At 44.1% G+C, this 21698-nt stretch overlaps 1 protein-coding gene across 2 annotated transcripts in view; it reads right to left on the bottom strand.

The window, feature by feature from the left end:
• DIS3L2 (DIS3 like 3'-5' exoribonuclease 2) overlaps nt 1–2760 on the bottom strand; it is an 879376-nt gene extending 876616 nt beyond the window's left edge. The window contains exon 1 of one of the 2 annotated variants that reach the window (XM_078666543.1): nt 2626–2760. The gene's annotated coding sequence lies outside the window, so the exon portion shown is untranslated. The remainder of the gene's footprint in view (nt 1–2625) is intronic. The other variant, XM_078666544.1, reaches the window with a different exon arrangement.
• Nucleotides 2761–21698: the final 18938 nt, after the last annotated feature.

Raw genomic sequence — 21698 nt, 5'->3', positions numbered from 1 at the left:
CACTTCTGGAGCTTTGCAGCTGTTTTAAGATCTTTTTAAGAGTTTCTTGTAGCTCAAATGGGTTTAATATCAGATTTTTTTGTTTTACCTCTTCGTCGCCCAACTCTCCGACTTCACCCAAGCGAATATCATCCTGGACCTCTCCTAATGGGGATTCAGAAGCAACCACAGCACTGAGACCGCTCTTCTCGCAGCTACAGACGACAACTGCATCCTCCTCGAATGAGGCGAGACTGCATCCCTCATCCTCCTGGACCTCTCAGCCGCCTTTGGCACTTCTCCCACCACATCCTCTGCGCAGGAGTCCACGACGCTGGCAGCCGCAACAAAGCCCTGGAATGGATCCGCTCCTTCACCGGTCGAACGCAGAGAGTCAGACTTCCCACCATTCAACTCAGAATCCACAGAGATCAGCTGCGAGTGCCTCAGTGATCCTCCCTGAGCCCCACTCTCTTCAACATCTACTTGGTCTCGCTTGAAGCCGTCAGAAGCCACGGACTCAACATCGCCCCCTACGCCGATGAAACCTAGCTGATCTCTCCCTCAGAGACAAATCCATATCCACCAAGAGCAACTTCCATGACAGGATGAAGGCAGTCGCCACCTGGATGAAGGACAGCTGTCTCAAGCTTAACTCAGACAAGACCAAAGTCCTCATCCTGGGCTCTTCCCCCTCTGCCTGGGATGACTCTTGGTGGCCTGCAGCGCTCAGAATCCCCTAACACCCATGGACAACGCACAAAACCTCGGCATCCTCCTGAACTCCTCGCTCTCAATGAACCGCCAATTCAACACAGTTTTGTCCTCCTACTTCCACACGCTCAGCCTCCTTTGTGAGATCTTCAAGTGGATCCCCACTGAGTTCAGGAAAATGGTCACCCAGGCAATTGTCAGCAGCACACTCCTTCCGCAGCGCACTTCATGCCGGCACCACCCAGAAACAAAAAAGAAATCCCTGAAGGCCGTCTAGAAGGTGTCCGCCAGATTCATCCTGACGTCCCACGCCGCAACAACATCACCAGCCACGTGTCTAAAGAGAAAAAAGCTTCAAAACGCCGAATGTCACGACACTCACCCCTGTCACACATTAGTGAAAGATCAACAAACGGTCTAAAATTTTCGATTCAATCATACATGTACAAGTCACTTTTATTTTATTTATCTTTTTCCCTCCTTTCTGTGTTGGTTTCCACTCACTGGTGTCCCTCTAATTGCACGCTAGAACGTGTATTGAGAAATATCATTGTATATTTTTATTATTTTTTCTTTTCTTTATTCTTTATTTAGCCCTGATGAGTCACAGCCACATGCTGTGATGAAACACGTGTAGGCTTAAGTGATTGATACAGTGATTTCTGAGAAGTGGACATTGTTCACAAATAAAATCCTTTTAAAAATATTCATTTGGTGTGATCTATCCCGAATGAATGAAAACTTGATGAAGAAGATACTTTGAAAAAAAGAAAATAAGAACAATAAAGAAAAAAATATAGTGTGCTCTGGTCTCTTTGCCAAACCAGCCACCTGAGAGACCTTCACTGGCTACCCGTCTACAAAAGAATTGCCTTCAAGCTTCTCACACACACCTGCAAAGCCCTCCACAATGCCATACCTACATACCTCAACCACTGCCTCTCCTTCCACACTACCACCAGACATCTCCGCTCCGCCCATCTGGCCCTGGTCACCATCCCATGGATCCGCAAGAACAATGGCTGGAATAAGATCCTTCTCTTACCTCGCTGCGAAGACCTGGAACTCCCTGCCTCTGCACCTCAGCCAATCAACATCGTTGCCGCAATTCAGGAAGGACCTCAAGACCTGGCTATTCGACTGGAACGCAGATGCCCCCCCCACTCGCCGCACCCCAAACCCCACATGCCTTGAGACCCTCACGGGTGAGTAGTCGCTGTGTATAAGTTCACTGATTGATTCTTCATTGCTTGATTATGCTTGTGAGGAAGTGTCACTCATAGTCGTTCAATGTCACTCATAATTACACAGAAAATATGAAACTGTCAACCATAAGCAATCTGTATCCGTGGCAGCTATGCATAATATCAGGTGTGTCGGTTCCATTACTTCATTGGAAGCACCACAGGACTGGAACACACACACACACATACATACATGCCAATAGACCCAATTCAGGCAGGAGATTTTCGATTTTTCAAGCCAAAAATTGCTTTATTTCAGCTGTCTCCCGACTGAAATTGCATTTTTTACAATAGAAGTCAATGGGAAATGTTCATTCTCCCTATTTTTTATTTACCATCTCCCACGTCCCTATCCTAAAATGTTGGCATGTGGGCACACAGAATGCATGGGGTTATAAAAAGCCCAGGACTCGAAGCCCTATCTGCAATGGTACAGAGGGGGGTTGACCCCTCCGGGGACAGTAGAAATTCGTACGTCTTGCAAAGCATTACTGTATCTTTGTTAAAATATACACACATTTTGTATCCGTTATGTAAAATCACCAGGTGTACCATGTTTTCTCTAATTCTAAAGAATTTTCTTGCACTCTCATTGTCTGGCGTTTTAATAAGAGCCTGGAAAGCACGCCCCCCACATTCACATGGGCCCCCGTGTCAGCCATGGTCTGCCTGGGCGCCCCCCACTCACCTCCGAGCCCTGCCTCCGCTGCCTTTGCTCTTTTGCTGTTTAAATAGCCCAGGACAGACCGCTCACGCTGGGTATTATTATGACAGCTTGCACTTCCGGGTCGGCGCGGCTACGGCGGCCGGCAGAGGACTGAAGACCTGGAACGTCACCGTGACGCGGGCGCGCTGGCCGGCTGGAGAGCGACTGCGGGGGGCAGGAGCGTGCGTCGCTGCACGTGGGTGCGCATTGTTGACGCTCGACGTGGAGTCAGTGCTTTTAACGCCTGGGTAAACACGTCTGGATAAATGCGTTTGACAATACCCCATACCTCAGTCTGGGGCTTTACTTTTACAGAGCAATGTTTTCAGGTTCGTTCTCGTTCAATTAATTGAGAAGCACAAGTCAGGCAGGGCTATGAATCCAACGTTACATACCTGTCAATCTCTTGACTTAAAAAAACAAAACATGGGTGAACCCATACCATATATGCCAACATTTTAAAACTGGGAAGTGGGCGATTTAGGATGGAAAACAATTTCGAGAGTATTTTCCCCATTGGTTTATATTGAAACAAAGGCAGTTTTAGGTTAGAGACTTAAATATAGCAAATTTCTGATTCAAAAATGTTGATTTTCTGGTGTGTGTTGAAATGATGATTCTCCACACAAGGGAAAGAAAAGGCGTGGTTTATTTGTAATAAGTCGGAAGGCAAAGAACCCACAATCGCTCTTCTGGTGTCCTCGGTGTAACTGCCTAACAACACAGTTGGAGCAGAACACCAGGGGACAGCAGAACATCGAACCATGGTTGAGCAACAACATGTGTCCTGCGCGAGGGCATGGGATCAAAACAAGTTGTCCATAACTCCTTGGCCGCGGTGGTAATTCCGCCGCGGCGCTGGGGGGAAGGGGGCCGCACGGCGCCGCCATGCTGGTGACGGAACCACTCCGTCACCAGCCACGGGCGCGCTGTGCTTGTGACTTAGTGGTTCCGTCACGGCCCCACCCGCTCAATGGAACGCTCAGCGCAAGCGCTCGGAATTAATGCCGCACAGGCGCGGCGGCTGGGCCGTGACGGAACCACTCCGTCATTAGCACAGCCCACCCGTGGCTGGTGACGGAGTGGTTCCGTCACCAGCGTCCAAGGGGTTAAAGTGACAAAGGACAATTTGTTAACATAACGTCATCACCCTATTTTAAAATAAATAAACGAAAGTTGAATACATGGCAAAGATAAACAAAATGGTAGCTAACATGCAAACACCACACCAAATTCACTATGCAGTAATGATACAGTAACAAGAAGACGAGGTGTGTTAGGACACATAATAAAAATAATCTACATTAATTAATAATCTTTAAACTTCAGAGGAAATAAAGCATTGCGAGACAATCTGCAAGGAGATCTGGAAAGTGAAGACTCTCTGGTAAAATCTTCCCTGCTGCCACCAGAAGAAAGGACAGACTCATTACCTGGCAACAACACATGAGAATTATCATGTTTATGAACATCCTCATTGGACGGAACACAACCTACCTGTGCAAAGCGCAAAACAGAGGTTGTGTACAACGGAGTCTTTTCATGCAAAAGTCCAACCAGGAACTTTCCTCACCATACTCCGGATAACATAAACCTTTATTTTTTGCATTAGTATTTTTAAAGCTTGTTCAAGGTGATTTTCACCAGACTCCTCCTGTCCCACCACCCTCTACCCTCCGAAACAATTGCACCTTTTGACATCCTAACAACCTTGACAGATAAGGTAAACTTAAATTCTCCTTCCCTGACCCTGTTGGGTTTTTAGGTCTTGCATATGCAGCGCACATGTGCTTAATAGGAGGGGACCTCTTGGAATCAATTGGATTTTTTGCCCAAAAACGTGCATGCGTTGCATTGCTTCCAATGGCAACGCGTGCACGTTTGGCGATTCCCTTGCGGAAGCGAGCAGCACCATCTGTCAGCAATTATCGCGCTCGCTCCCGCAAGGTGAACGCTGCGCGTCCCTGCTCTCGGCCACACACCACTTTCACAATTGGCCGCTCGAGCTGTTCAGAGGCACGTGACATTTTCTGTTGACACAAACTGTACTTCTGTAATAAACCGCGCAGACCAACCGGGACACATTATGTAAAGAGCAAAGTTCAGCAACATAGCTGTGAACATGTCAGCTGGATTATATGGTATTCGGGAGGAGGGTAGGAAAATGAATCAGACATGAGGGTCTAAAGCTGTCCATCCCTCGCGCTGAACAAGCCCTACAAACGTAATGAAGCAAACTTTAATTGTGCCAAAGGCCACCGCAGGACTATAGCGCGCACTGGAGGCCTGCTGCCTGGAGTCCGTCACTTGTAAAAGGTATGTGCCGTGAGTGCTGGGATTTCTACACCCTTGTGCTATGTTCATGCATCTTGTTTCACTGAATTTTCATGTTTGAGGAAGGACTATTGAGTGCAATCTTTTGCTTCATGCTTTTTATCAATTAATTAAATATGACAATATTTGTTCTTTTAAACCAGATGAACGTGCCTCTCCTGCTCGAGTGTACTTATGGCTTATTTATTAAACTTAAGTTTGTGTGCGCAACTTCAGTATTGTGCCACCAGAGTTCCATCTCCCGGGCACCGCACCTCAAGGGGTCTCTGCGGTTGCAAATAGGGCAGAGGGCGCTAGCCAGGTGTTCTAGGCGTGGCAGCAGCGCGCTTCCGTTCTTCGTTCATGTGCGCCAGCAGAAGAGGCAGCCTGTATTTTCCTCTGCCCAGGAATGAATGTCAGTAGGAACAGTCAGTCTCAGGAAAAGGCAGCATGTCAGACGTTTTTTTCGCCCTCTACGGGTATTAGCCACGTTGGATGCCTTGACATTAATAGATGCAGCATGCTTGCTTTAAAATCTTTAAATAAATGTTGCTGCACGAGGGTGGGGCCCTGCAGACTAATGGCACCGCCCCCTCACCTTCCCATCGCCCCTTCTGGCGGGCATGATAAGGGGAAACTTAACAATACAGAGGTGATTTGAGCACAGATTACACGAAGTTCAGAAGACCATCCAACTCCAAGGTGGAGTGATATCTTTGTTCTGGAATAATTGTATTGGGTAACCAGATCACCTGACTTCAGAGTACAACCTTGAGCTAGCAGCCAGCCCTTCCCCTCTGTCCCTGCACAGATCAGACCGAGGCCTGGCAGCCCTGGCTCCTGAGTGAAGCCACGGCCCTTTCCTAGAGCTCCTCTGCAGGCGCATGGGCTGTGGGCTCCGTCGCTCAGAACTCAACGGTCCTGGAGTATTGTGTTCCACGTTCTTGCTATTGGGATTTTGGGAAGTCCTAGAGCGTCCTCACGGCACAAAGCCCTGTTTTGTGCCTGCACCCAATTTCGTGAGTGAGCGAAACCACGCTTCCAGCAGTGGAGGCTCAGGGCGCTTTCAACGTCTAGTGACCAAGCGCTTAGCAGTACGTGTAGATATAATGCTTCATAGCAATGACAGGAGGTTGACATGCTTTGTAAGATGGGTAGCATGTTGTACTGTAAGTTGTGTTTAGTTTGAAAGAGGATGGGTAATAGTGTGGGTAATGTAGCAAGTGTTATAGTCTCATGTGATGACCAGTGTGGTGCTTTTATCCTGTCTTCTGCCACTGTGCTTAGGTGTATGGAGGAGAAAAGAAGTGAGGGATAGGACGCTCGAGCTTTATATGATTGCTGTTGTAAGAGTGTGGCTCGTGAGGATTGCTTATGTGAGAAGCTTGGACGTTGTGAATAATGAGAAGTGGATTGCTCTTCTTGTATCAATGGGATAGTGTAGCTGCATTTTTGCCTGGTGTGCAAGAAAACAGAGTGAGAGAGGGGACCCATTGGGCAGTGCCCACCATCCTAATGGAGGAACAGTCTTGTGATCTTGTGTGTGATCCACCCCAAGCTATCTCTCTTTGTGTGGTTCTTTCTGTTTATTATTCTAGATGACACTGGATAATCTGTTGAGGGAGAGCGAGGGCCTTACCACCTTCATTAATTCCAAGAGATTGTCTTTGCTAGATGGGGAATTCCGTACCAATGTGTTTCTTTTTTTGGTGAAGGATGAGCTGCTGAGGTGTAATGGTACGTAAATACCTTTGGAACTGTCCTTTGAGGTATCATGGCCCTTTGTCATTGCTAACCGCAAATAGCTCTGGCTAAACACGAATAAGGTCCCAAAAGCTAGACCTATTGTCTATGCCAATGCTTGTTTAATGAGTACCCAGTCACCTACTAAATACTGCAGTTTTGGTGTTATTCCTATTACTATAATAACTGGATATGGCTTCATGCTTTCTGGTTACTTCATTCCTCATTGCATCCAAGTTATCCTCTGCTTCTTCATCAGTACCATTAGAAAACTCTGTAACCCAAGCAGGACAAAGTTTACATTTGGGTAGTCTGTTATGTAGCAATTTAAAGGAAGATATACCAGTGGTGCCATCTGGTGTAATCTGACAATTACATTTTTTTTGTTTTAGGACATTTTCAACTTGTAAGCCAGAGGACAAGGCAGTTTGTAAGCCTTCTTTTAAAAATGTGTTGCCCTGCTCTACTAAACCATTTGAGTACAAAGCCACCTTGAGATGTTTAAAGCCCTCAGTTTTGAATACCTTGTTAAGGAACTTGATGATGGACGTGGTGTCAGGTGTTGATACAAAGTCAAAATAGACCCAAATCAACAGATAATCCCCTAGAACTAACATGTACCTCTTATTGCTGGAAAGCAGTTCAAAAGGACCAGCAATATCAAGCGCAATTGTGTCCCATGGTGCAACCGGCAAAGGAACCATGTGTAAATCTGGCTCAGTTAGTTTCCAATGTTTATCTGAAATTAAGCATGGACTGCATCCTGACACCCATCTGTTAACCTGGGCATCAAGGCCCACCCACCAATAATATTGCTTCAAGTTGCGAATAGTGGCTGTGATTCCCAGATGACCCTCATGTGCTTTTTGAAATAATTCTCTTAAATTAGTGGGAGGTACTAGTAACTCATGGTGAAACAAGAATCCTTCAACTACAGATAATTAATCTGAGACTTGAGTGAACACTTTAAATCCTGGGGCCAGGATTCTGTCCTGGGGCAAACCTTGTTTAACATGCTTGATGACTTGTTGAAGGAGTAAATCATCATTAAGGGCATTTAACCAAGACTTTCTCGATATGGATGGTTGTTCCTCAGCAAAATCCCCAATGAGAGCAACCACACAGTCCACTTCTTCCTCAGACTCACACAATAGATCATTGGTAAGAGGCATTCTGGACAAGCAATCAGCACGGGCTTTTTTATCACCAGGGAGATAATGAATGCTAAAGTTGTAGTTTTGCAGTTTGGACAAAATGTGAACTAGGACTGTCTGGGACTGCTTTGTCAATAAAGCAGTTTTTTAAATGGAGCCCGTTTTCCTTAAAGGACAACAGGATGCATTAAAAAAAAAAAAAAGAAATGAAACATTTTTGTTTCATTTTTTAAGGGCAGGTAGTGGTCCCTGGGGCCACTGCCTGCTCTGAAAAAATGTTTGCACACCAATTCACAAAGGGGAAGGGATTTCCTGGGGACCCATTCCCGTTTGCAAATGATTTACCTCCCTCTTGAGGAGGGTGGTAAACTGTGAGTAAATGCGGTCGCAAAACATTCTTACATAGGGTTCAGAGTCGCTATTAGGAAGGCACACCCTTGAAACGCCCCTTCCTAATAGCGAGTCGCTAATCCTATTTAGCGAGTCGCAAATTAATTTGTGAGTCGCTAAATAGGATTAGTACATGGGACACAGGTTTTTTGCCTGCGCAAAAGGGTCTATAACCCATTTGCACACGCAAAAAAACGTCGTACATCTAGCCCCTATGAGCTATCCTGGGACACCCTATCACCCTCACCCCCAAAGTAGTGCTTCTTCAACTGGTAGATGATGAGAGATACACACAATGAAAGGACACTCCTTAAACTGGGACTGGTAATAGCAAAAAGGGATATCGCACGCCTCTGGCGGCAGATGAAAATACCATCAGCGAACGCTTGGAGGGCAGAAATGGAGTTATTTTTTAGACGTGTGAAACCTGTGTACGAATCCCGGAGATGCCCAAAGAATCACCAATGGACATAGGGAGAATGGGAAAGAAACCTAGAAGGGAAGCTCTAACTTCCTCGTAAACGAGGGAAGCATATCCGGATTTGGACATACTGGGAGTGGAAGACACATAAAATTCAATAAAATGATTATTGTAAAAAATGTGTTCTATTACAAGCCATCGTTGATGAGCTTATACTATAATCAATATTTGAAAAAAGAGTTGGGACATCATGTGTAATATGATTAGTGAAGATTGGTTGGGGAATCAGACTATTGAAGGCTTTTTTATATGTAATTTATGCATAATATAACAAAATGAAATATATAATATTGTTGTATTGTCAGTGGTTATGTAAATCTTTTTTTACAGATATGAAGAATGATACTGGAGTTCCAATATCAGAAGATTTATAAAGATGAGATATGTTTCTGACTTTCTACTTAACATTTGTGTAAGTGATGTTTATCAGTTAGTTGTGATGTCTATAAAGTGTACTATTTAGGTGTGAAAAATATTTTTGCATTAAAGTGCATTTATGTCATTACCACATTCACTAATGATGGATGTATTATGCTGAACACTATTTGATCCTTCGTTATATTCGGTATATGATATACTGATCAGGTGGAAGATTTATGGTCCTGCGGTGATTATATTCCTTTACTAGAAATGGACGATATACATGAAATGTAATAGATGTTTTATGTATATTATATAATTCTGTGATACCTAATTTCATGAATTTTGTTGGGATTCAGATTAGAGTTTGTATTTTGTATTATGATGGGTTTCATTTTAATATCTTTTTTGTATGTATTTATACAGCCTTGATGAAATCCTAGTGAAGGACGAAACGCGTTGGTTGGGCTGAGATAATTATTGTGAAGTTAGGAAAAGCTCTGAGATCTACCCTGATTACTCCAGATGTAATTCCTTTTTTTACAGTCACAATGAATATCAACAATAAAGCTCGGTTTCATTCATTTTATAGTATCTACGGAGTTTCCCAGCAGTGGAAAGTAGTATCGTTTTGCCCGTCTAGGAGAAGGTCTCTACTCAGGACCCTAAATCATAGAGGTCAATCAGTTTAATCGACATGTCTTTTACAGTCTATACCAGAGTCATCGTGAGGGAGTTGAGATTGTGAACCGAAGAAGGAAATGTCATGACTCTCCTTCAATGGGTATTCACAAGTGTCTTTCTAACCGCAGTTGAACACATTTTTGTCCTAACCTAAATTCACAATCATGCAGCTAAAAGGATGAACTTTTGTGGTTTTCATGTTTTCTCTCAGCATTTGCTTTATTGAACAGAGGAGTTTCATCATTCTAGATCAGGGTTCTCCAAAGTTGGTCCTGGATGGCCAGATCCATGCCTGATGTTTAGCACATCCCCATTTTATAAATGTAGTTATCTTAAAATCTGGCATGGACCCAGCACTCCAGGACCGACTTTGAAAAATCCTGTTCTAGATCATCCTAGAGAACAACTATCTGAATGAGGAGTGAGTAAAATGTGATACTTCAGTTCTCAGTGGCTCTAATAAAAAATGAAGCAGCAGCCAACACGATTGTCAAATATGCAAGGAAATATGTCGAAGTTCATTCCCCAGATGTGGACAACGTTTGCAGCAAAGTACGATAGTTACTTAGAGTACATTGCTGATATTTGTGGGCAGGATCAAAATATAGCTAACACTAGAGCAGTATGAAAAAATTGAGGGTGCTTCCAAAAAGTTTCCCAACCATTGCTCTGGAAGCTGACCACCCCTATTAGCAGGCTCAAAACTGGGAGCATAATTGTCCTGTTCAGTATAATGTGAATCGGATGACAACTTGTCCAGCTTACCAGTTGACAAAGGCTGGGTTGAAGATCCTGTATTAGACAAACAGTCAGAATTCTCTTTCGTACTCATGAAAGGACCTTTGAGCCCTTAATATGGAACATTTGATGCACCCACACCTTTGTCTATCCAAGAGTACAAGCGAAAAATAAAATGCTGATAATTATATTTTTTGTCCTGTAGCCGAGTATTGGGGGGGGGGGGTAGGACCACTGCACAGCAGCAGGGAGAGGAGGAGTGGTGGGCGCTGCTGTCAGTGCACATGTTGGTTTGGCCGGCCGTCTTAGGACAGCCAAAGCGCCATGCGCACTCATATCTCTACAACCCAGCTGTGTTGCAAGGTGGAGAGACCAGCAAGCATATGCCCGCAGCTCCTGATGGAGCGCAAAACAAGCCCGCTCTGCCCAATTCCGACACTGCTCTCATGGGTATGAGAGCAGTGTCCGGATTGGCCGTAGAAGAGTCCAAGAGCTTCAGCCTGTGTCCAGAAAAACAGAAGAGCGGCGAGCAGAAGATCCCACCCCTGCGCTCCCCCACTACATTTCCCTGACACCAGTCGCTATAAGATTTTACAATAATTAGTGTGACATTTGTAAGAAACAATAGATATTTAGAGTTCCTAATTGTGGGAGGTGGGTTGGTCAATCCCTTGAGATCAGAATGACACAACATATCTGAACAGGAGGACATTGTCACTAATGTGTACCCTGCTTCACATCGTTATGTTATCCTGAATATTTCCTTCTTTAAGTCTGTGTATTTGAACACATATTTTAAATATGTTAATGTAGATCTTAAAATAAGTCTGATTAGCCCACTTCTAAAAAAAATAAAATAAGCAGAGATTCTAAACAATTTCCGCCCAGTTTCTAACATCCCTTCCTTTGCAAAATTCTCAATAGCTGCTGAGCGGTTTTATGACGAAACCCTGTTTGCCTTTACAACACAGTCACTAGCCCGACTGCGAAGTTACCACACGTTACTTTACCACGCAAGTCATTACAATGACTTGCTTTAGGTGGCGCCGGACTTTGCAATAGTATAAATTACTATTCCAACTCCATTCTACGCAACAGTAGGGAAGGTGTTGGAATTAAAAATCCAACACAAGTCCAACATTGTGCCACTAAACCAAGTCATTTTAACGACTAGTGGGTTAAAGTAAAGGATGTTAACGTCATAGTCAGGGTAGTGACTGCATTATAAAGGCGGGTCGGTGTTGTGACTGCAGGGTAAAGGAGTTTCACCTGCAGAGCTGTTCAACTTAGTCAATACATTGTTGACTGCAACTTGTTTGGCGATCTTAAGTCTAGATTCAGGACCTTCTGCAGTACAGAAACTGCATGTGGCATCCTAAATCTACATGACGTAAGTGAATCGACCTCTCAGCAGCATTCAGCACAGTCAACTGTGATGGAGTTTTGTGGACCTTCTGGAAAAAGGCAGGATTGAAGGGAACTTCCCTACTGTGGTTTGCCTCTTACCTTAAAAACTGTTAATAGAACTAAGCAGCAATCTCACAACCCCACATTCCTAGGGCAAGGTTTAACCTCAAGGTTAAATTCTTTCTTCATAACGTTTTAACTTGTATGCTGAAATTCTCTCAAAGCTGCTGAAACATTCAAGCATATAATCTCTGTGCAGGTGAGATTTAGCTCTCAAAAAGATGAATTTGGCGATGTAGGAAGTGGGTAGGTCAATCCCTTGAGATCAGACTGACATGCTTCTTGTCTGTACACCCGGGGCCAACATATTGAACAACATACCTTGGACAAAGTAGAATTTAGTAGATTAAATCTCTGAACTCATCACATCTCAGCACTCCAAGACATAGACAGCATTTGCTGTAGACTTCACCCGTCCGGCAACGCAAGCACAAATAGGAGAAGAGGCACCCTCCTGGACTTGGTCAGTGCTCTCAGAGTGACAGCTCATTAGTGAACCAACCCATATCAGAAGCAACATTCCTGACCTCACCCATATGTCATGGAAATACTTCTTGTCCATTGCAGAGGTGCCACAAACCCTTCTGAATGCCCATCCCTGCCCTCGGACATGCCTCAACCATACTCTGATTATGAACCAAATCCAGATGGAAGTGCCCTGTGGAAAAGTGGAATTGGGAAAAGAAAAAGATGTTGGCTCTGACTCAGGGTACTGCGCGCATCTTATAGCTTCCACTGCTAGACTTTGGATGTTACTATGGTTCCACATATTACCTAATGCCCTTTGGTGCAAGAAACATAGATATAGTCATACACCATAATGCTCGGTAACACAAACTATTAATCCCAAAATATATATTTCTTATTAAATTCATCGCCTTAATATCTTGTTTAGCCTCCTGAGCAAATAGCCACAGCTTCTTATTTTCTTGGAACAAGGGTGAATTACTCTTCGGCTTCATACTGTGTAATCTTCCCACCACCATAGTTACGTAATTGGAATCTAAGACACTGGGTTCAGACTCTTACAACCAAGTAGGTACTAAATTCACACCTTGCCACCTCTTCAACCGTCCTCTACATACCTCTCGACTGGAATGACCATCATCCATCTGCTCCAAGCCTGGCGAACACACTAGGACCAAGCAAAGTGAGAACCACAGACGTGCTCCTCTTTCCAGTACTTCTCCACTGACATCAGACGTCACAAACTCGAGGCCCTCACCATGAGGGAGTCGTTAAAAAACGGACATATCCCCCGCTTTGAACTAAAACTCCGATGGCACCAAGCAATTGAGCCCAACCCGCCCTAGAAGAGCTTCCTTGTCTCTTCCATTCAAGCATCTATTCATTCATCCCTTCACTCTTCTTCATATCCGCTGACATCCAAAATGTCACCTTTACATTCTTTCACCCATTCATTCTTTCATCCGTCATTTGGTCTTCCCATTACATCCTTCTATCCATCCACTTTGCCATCCATCCACTCTGCCATCCATCCATCCATCCACTCTGTCATCCATCACTCCATTCTGCCATCCATCTATTCTGCTATCCATTTATGAACTCTGTCATGCATCCATCCATTCATCATTCCATCTACCCACTCTCTCATCCATCTCTCCATTCGGCCATCCATCAACTCCACCATTCATCCATCATCCACTCTGCCATCTGTCCATCCATTCACTCTTCTATTTATCTGCTCTGCCATCCACCCATCCATCCCCCCTACCATCCATCTACCCACTGAGTCATCCTTCTAGCCATCCATCTACTCTGTCATCCATTCGCTAATCCATCCACTCTGCCATCCATCCATCATCCACTCTGCCATCTGTCTATCCATTCACTCTTCCATTTATCCTCTCTTCCATCCATCCATCCCCTCTACCATCCAGCTACCCATTGAGTCATCCATCACCATCCACGCACTCTACCATCCATTCAGCCATCCATCCATTCTACCATTCATTCACTCATTTCATGCAGCCATCCATTCAACCCTTTCATCTGTCATCCTTTCACCTGTCCATCCACCTATCCATTCATTCACTCATCCATCCAGCAATCCCTTTACCCTGTCATTCTTTCACCTGTCCATCCACCTATCTGTCCATCACTTTACTCTGCCATCCTTTCACATGTCCCTCCACCTATGCATTCACTCTATCATTCACCCAGCCATATACTTTGCCATCCTTTCACCTGTCCATTCACCTATCCATCCATTCCATGTATTCTATCACCCATCTACCCACTCATACATCCGTATTCCTTCCTTTCAACCTTCCTCCTGTTAACTTCCTTTTTTCGTTCCTTTTTCTATTCACCCATCTTTTGTTTTTCCATTCTCCTGTTTGCTTTTCTATCGTGGCTGTATTCCTTTATTGTGTTGATTGCGACCTTTTGTCTGTCCAGTTGCTGACAGGGTAGGAGCACAAAGAACCACACCCCGCTGTAGCTGCTGGAGCGGGGTGTTCACGATGCCCCTGCTCACCAATATCCTCCCCATGGAAGGTGACATCATCTCTTTCCTTGATCACTTCAACACAACTCTGAAGAGTTGTGTAGATATCCATGCCCAAATCAAAACGCGTAACCCCAAACCTAAACCACCCTCGTCCTTTTACTCCGTAGAACATATAAACAACAAGCGCACCATATGCATTAAGTACGTTAAATGGAAGAAAAGCAAAGCTCTAGGTGACCTCATTCTTCTAAAACCTCTCCACCCAAAAAAGTGGTCCACATCTAACTCCAGCATTCTATCAATGTCATCCTTCGACTCCTTAAGCACCAATCAGGTTTCAGATCATGCTGCGGCATAGACAGACACAATATAAGTAGTAGATAGCGGCCTCCTCACCAGCGACAATAATGGTCCTCACCTTCTGGTTCTTCCCACTGTATCTGCTGCCTTTAACACTGTTGACCACCCATGCTCATCCCCACCCTGTCATGAATGGGATTCTCCAATGGTGGACTATGCTGGTTCTCCTTCTTCTCCAGCCGGCACCAGCCCATTCTGATGGGTATCCCCAAATCTCCCTGTCTCCTGCAGAGTGCACCGTGTCTCCATTCTGTCTCAGGTCACCTTCATACTACAGGTAGAGTGACCCTGATCTCTACTCACTCACAGCAACATCAAAATTCACCAATTGTTGTGCCCAGTAGGATGATGCCTCGGAAACACCACGGAGTTGATGCTCTGTCCACAACTCCCCCACACCGGTTCACTCTACACCAACGGGGTATATATATACTGGTGATAAGAGATGATGCCAATGTAGGGAAAGCAGGGAAACAAAACAAGGACAGATTGGGGGAGACACAGGAATCTTAATCCAGGATGCGTAGAGAACTGGTAGCACTCCCTATGGCCTCAGGACCTTCTCCTGGAAGTAAAGAACAATGATTAATAGGGTGTCTAGTATATTCGATACTATGAATATTTATTGATAAGGATATTTAGTACCTGGAAACAATACACAGGGCATCTACCGGTACCTGACTTCGTTTCTGTTGTCTTCACAGAAAGTGTATAGACAGATGCGGAGGAAAGAGTGCTCCTATATGGTATGGATATTAGATTAACTCTCCTGGTATAATGGAAACAGATCATATGTTATGAGCAATATATAGAGGTACCTAATGTTAGTGTGCCGTGAGAAGAATGTCTCCCTGACTCTCCACCAGAAGTACCACACGTCTGTAATTGGTGATTCCCTAAAACATAAGCGATATAATAAGTATCACCATAGACTGATAATGCAGAAATAGACCTCTAGGTAACTGGCCGTACCTGTTTTGTCTCTTTAATTCAGACGTAGAAAAAGTCCTGGAGCTTACATACACAATCGGTAATGCTCCTGCCAAGAAACTATAAAAACTACCCTTGCTTCTAAGGCCAAATCAAATAAACCCCGTAATGAGGTGTAACAAATAACTCAAAACAAAACTCCAACACCAAGCAAGTGTTGGAAGTTAACTGCACTCGAGATAACAACTAAACATAAACGCACCCGTACTTATCTGAGTAGAAAGGTGCTCGCTATTCTATGGACCGATGTGGAACCATAGATCTCTCCCGACGATGCTCGGACGCCACCACTAACCCGGAAGCGATGCGCGAAAACCGGAAGGAACGCAAAGCGTCGTACTGTAACAAAAAAAGGACTTTATAGGATATTCACGCTTGCGCTAGTCCTTGCGCATGCGCTCTCCAGTTTCTAGCCGCTTTCGCCAACCAAGCGATTGCCAACCACGACTGTCTCGGTTCGGCAGGCATGACACCAATATACCAATGACACACCTCAAATAAAGTCACGGCTCTCAACATACACGGGCTAAAATACTGTTTCCACCCCAGCTAGTCCTGGATGTCCACCAGCTTTCTGAAGTCCAACCCAACCAACTGGTGTGCAGCTATCAATGGTGCAGTAGGTGCAGTGACAGCAGGGCCCAAGAGTTTGAGGGGCCAACTTGACCATTCAGTATCTCATATTTAACTACCAAACCAGGGGATTAAAAATTCCTTGGTTGCTTTTGGGCTCCATGCCTTTGCTACACCATTGCCAACCAAGTCTGAGTTACTTATCTTCATCAACAATAGTAAACAACAGGTCAACTGCTGGCACACCAACACAAAGCTGGATAACTTCAACCCCCAACTAACAGAGAATGCAAAATCACTGTGCTTCACCCTCGATCCCAACCTCTCCTTCAAGGAACACATCAGAAAGGAAGCTAATATAGCATGGGATCAGCTGTCTTTACTTATAAAAATTGCAGTATTTTCTCCCTGAAAATGACTTCCTCATGGCCGTTCAAGCCCTTATACTCTCATCTAGATAAAGGCGTTGCATAGATTCAGGGTCTCTCCGCCATCACACTCACGCCATAAGAGGTGTTTCGTACCTCATAGCATCGTCTTATCAAAGTCCTGGAACTGTATTGGCTCCACTCCACCTCTGCTGCATCTTTGAGACCACATGCACAAGCTACAATTCTGAAAGAACGGATGTATGTCATTACCACGCATGATTTTACAACGCATGCCTTTACTACGCATGCCTTTACAACGCAGGTTTTTCAACGCAAGTTGTTACAACGACTTGCGTTGGGGGGTGCTGGATAGTGAATAGTTTAATTTACTATTCCAACTCCAGTCCACGTGGATAGTAGGGAAGGTTTTGGATAGTAAATTAACTATTCCCTATCCTAGATCGCCCCCCAGCGCAAGTTGTTGTAACGACTTGCGTTGTAAAAGTTGCATGGTAAAGCTACTGCGTTGTAAAAGTTGCGTTGTAAACGCTGTTCCCCGAAAGAACCAACACCCCAATCCTACTGTGCTGAAAAGTGATCCACCTCTGGTCACGAGACTCCATGACCCCGCTAGACTAATGATGAAGGACAGCAAAGAAAGAAAAAAAACAGTCCTTTCTATCCACTCTTCCAATGTCTAGCAGGAGTGGCTACTCAATTGAAGCGGAGGAGCGTCTCCCCACTTAAAAATCCCCCAAAGCCCCAGAGATGAAAACTAAAATGATAATGAATTAAAATTTTATTTTTCATCCCCCAATCCGAGCGTCAGGACGGGGGCGGGCTCGCTGCTAAGTGACAGCAGCAGGGAGGAGCATGGGCTAGTATTGCACTGTTTAAAGTGCGCATGTTTTTTGGCCGACTTTCTTGCACTGGCCAGCCACACATGTGTACTTTAAACCATCTCTTACCCAGCTGTCATAAGACAGCTGGGTCAGAGCAAGCCACAGCCTCTAGTGCGCTGAGGCACGCCAACAGAGGGGCTCCCACCAATTCAATCGCTGCTCTCATGAAAGTGAGAGCAGTGCCAGGATTGGCCAAGGAAGTTCCCGCATTCAGTTCCTCTGTCGGCGAAAAAAGAGGTCTGGAGCGAGGACGTTGCCGAGTTCGGGAAGTTTTATTGATTTTTGTATAATACTTTACGTAAGCCCCCTCCCAAACCCCACCCCCATAGATCCTAGCCGCCACTTGTGTCTGGATCAGTATATTTGTCAGGATCGTAAGCGCACTGCCTTCCCAAATTCAGAACAGACAGAAGACACCTCAAAGAACATTACAGTTCAGCATTCTATCCACCTTTCTCATCCCTCTGAATACAGGAAGCCACCCTCCTCTTCATGCAGCACCCCGCGGCATCTAGCTCGGTTCACACTCTATAAATACACATGCATACACATGTACGTACATACGTTTCTCACCTCATTTGATTTGCAGAACGTGCAAGTAAACAGCGAGTGCGATTTTGCTGAAATGTCGTTACATACAGTGAATTTGTTTAAACTCACTTCCGACTTTGGAACTGGGGAACTGGTTTGCGTCTCGGAGTCGTCTCAACATCCTCTGATTCTGGGCAAGATACTTGGGGACAGATGTATGTATCTTTTTTGAGCTCGCAAATGTACTGATTCTGCAAATTGGCCCGTTTGCGACCGCAAAAAAGAATTTTTATATATACAGAACCCTATTTTGTGATTCGGTAACGCATTGCCGAATTGCAAAATGGGTTAACAATTCGGTATTAGGAAGTGCCATTTTAAAGGCGTCCATTCCTAATAGTGACTCGCAGTGGTATATGTGAATCTTTTGAGACTGAAATGTGGTCACAAAACATTTGCATTTTACCACCTGCTTCAAGTAAGTGATTACCCATTCGCAAATGGGAAGGGGTCCCCAAGGGACCCCTTCCCCTTTGTCAATCATTGAAAAAACAGTTTTAAGAGCAGGCAGTGGTACCACAGCTCACTACCTACTCTTAAAAAATGAAAAGAAGACTTTTAATTTGAGTTTTTGAAACGCATCCTGTTTTTCTTTAAGGAAAAAGGGCTGCATTAAAAAAAAATACATTGATTATATTTAAAAGCAATCACAGACATGGTGGTCTGCTGACCCCAGCAGGCCACTATCCCTGTGATTTTAGCAAACACCAATGGGTTCGCAAATTGCGATCTACCTCATGAATATTAATGAGGTAGGTCTATATGCGACCCACTGGGAATCGCAAACAGTGTAAAACACATTGTAGTACATCGCTGTGTGCGATTTCCTAATAGCGAATTGCAAAAATTTGCTATTAGGTAATCGCAAACACAAAGGTAAGTACATCTAGCCCTCAATTTCCCTGTACCTATAAAAGCAAAAATCTATCTGTCCTCGTGTAAGGTAATTGGTGCCCAGGTCAAGCATTGCAATACCTTCAAGCTGAGTTTGCGCCATATAAAACTACAAAACAAAAATTTACGTTTAAACAAGTCATATCATTTGTTATTGAAATATCAACAAATGACCATCTTTCATGGGTTGACCTTAAATGCCAGGCCAATTCTCACTGAACTAATTCATTGGTGTGCATAATTTCGTTATAACTAGAGGTGGACAAGTCACTTAAAGCTCGAGCCAGGCTCAGCTTGCGGTCCTGTTGGAACTTCGAGCCTGTGATGAGCCTCTGCCTACCATCCTCCCTCTACCAAGGATCTGACACTAAAACCAGAGCTGCTGACTTTGGACCTGGGGAACCAGGTTCGAATCTCAGATTGGCTCAAAATCCTGTGATTCTGGGCAAATCACTTAGTCTCCCAGTGCCTATAAACAATGAATGTGACCTTGTGTGGTGAAAGTGGTGAAATGAAATGAAATGAAATGAAAAATTGCATTTGTATAGCGCATAACTGCCCTGAGGCCTCGCAGCGCAGGTGCTCATATAAAGTGCCCCAAAACCTTCTAGTCGACTTTGCCCTATATAAAAACTGAAGAAAAATGCAAAGAGGTGAAAAGAAAGCTTTAACATGATTAAAAACAAATAGATACCTATTCTCTGACTGTTTTGTACAAAGTGAAAACAGAAAACCTGGATAAATCGTGACTTCCCCTCTTAAATTGTGTGACACTAGGCAATTTTTTTATTTCTCCAAAACTCCTTTTCTTCTCTGTCGCGTATGAAAGCACTTTCAAATATGGGGGATTCAGAAAAACCAGTTGCACAAAAATGTATAGTGTTTGATTTAATAGACTATAATAATTTGGGCCACGTACAGGGTTCACTTGACAACTGTTTTGCCTCTTAGTTCAAAATGGTTCATGGTAAAGAAGTACTTCTCAGTGCAGTGCTATAATGAGGCATATTACTGTCAAGCTTCCACATGTTAAAGATGTAATTTTCTATTATGTTGTTGAGACTATCATATTTTACCTGATATTTGTAGTATGACGTACATAGCAAAAGTATTCAGGGCTTGGCTCACACATCTGCCAAAAGAGCCCTGCCCCACCCTTAGATGGGTTCTTCCTGTTAATCTGTTTGCTCGTCCACCTCTAATTTGAACCCAGCTTGGATTATGGGGTAGGGACCATTTCTACTAAAAGGTCTTAAGCCTATTCCTAAAAAACATAGGGGTAGATGTATCAAGCCTTTTGCGATTCGCAAAGGCCGAAATTCTGCGAATTTCGGCCGTTGCGAGTCGCAAACTGCTTTTATGCATTTTCTGAAATGTATGAAATAAATCGCAAAATAAGGAATCGCAAAAATTTGCGATTCCTTATTTTACTTAAGCATTTAAGGAATCGCAAATTTTGCGATTTCTTAAATGCGATGTATGAGGCTTTTAAAAATTGCGATTTTGGGTTAAGAAATCGCAAATTACCACTAACTTGTAGTTGGTGATAATTTGCGATTTCATTTGAAAATGCCCTATTTGGCATTTGTGAAGGTGGCATGTGACGCATATACATGCTCATAGGGCATGTATGTGTGCCATATGCACACACATGTAAATTTCAGGGGTGCAGCAGGGTGTCTTTGAGACACCCCTGCACCCTTGAAATTATTCCTTAATTGCGAATTCGCAAAATGTGATTCGCAAATTAAGAAATAATGCACAATCATTCCTATGGGCCTCCTGGCCCATAGGAATGCATGGGAAATTATTCCTTATTTGCGAATTCGCAAAGTGCGAATTCGCAAATAAGGACGACTAAGAAATCGCAAAAATATAGCGATTTTTTACATACATTCCATTTTGAGAATTCTAAATAGCGATTCCTTAAACATCGCTATTTAGAAATCGCAATAGGGAACAATGATACATCTGCCCCATAGTGCACTGAAAACTGCCCGGCCGCAGGCAACACAAGACATGTTTTCATCACTCTTTGGCATGTCAAGATCTGGAGACCCAAATCTGGGCATACTGGTGCCACTTAAAGATATGCCTGCGCAGTGCTTAATTTGAGCCAGTGATTTCCGGTGCTGGCACCCAGCAGGCACTTAATTGTTGATACTGGCACTTATGACAGCTGCCACATGGTGGTGCTGTTTGTGTAATTTAGAGATGAGCAGAACAGCAATTGTTTATTAATTCAGTATGCGTTAAATACAACTCATACCTTCCGCCCAAGCTATTTTTATAGCTTATGGGGCATGGAATAGGCTGAATTGTCACACTTGTAGCAGTGTGCTGGTTAGTGGTTTGTGTAGGTACTGTCATTGGCAGTGCTGGCAGTGACAATGGGTGGAGCATGCTGCAGAGGCCTCCTGACTAGTACCATGGCACTTATGTTTTTTTTACAAATTAAGCACTGTCCGGCGCCTGTGATCTAAGCGAGTCACCGTAAATGGCATGGGCATCCCTTGCTACCTGAGAGTGGTATGCCTGGAACCCGACACTTTGCCAGTCAACTGCTGCTGC

The sequence above is a fragment of the Lissotriton helveticus genome, chromosome 11 (genome assembly GCF_964261635.1).
Source record: "Lissotriton helveticus chromosome 11, aLisHel1.1, whole genome shotgun sequence".
Taxonomy (NCBI): domain Eukaryota; kingdom Metazoa; phylum Chordata; class Amphibia; order Caudata; family Salamandridae; genus Lissotriton; species Lissotriton helveticus.
Note: the sequence above shows the minus strand (reverse complement) of the source record. Positions and strands in the feature narration are given on the sequence as shown.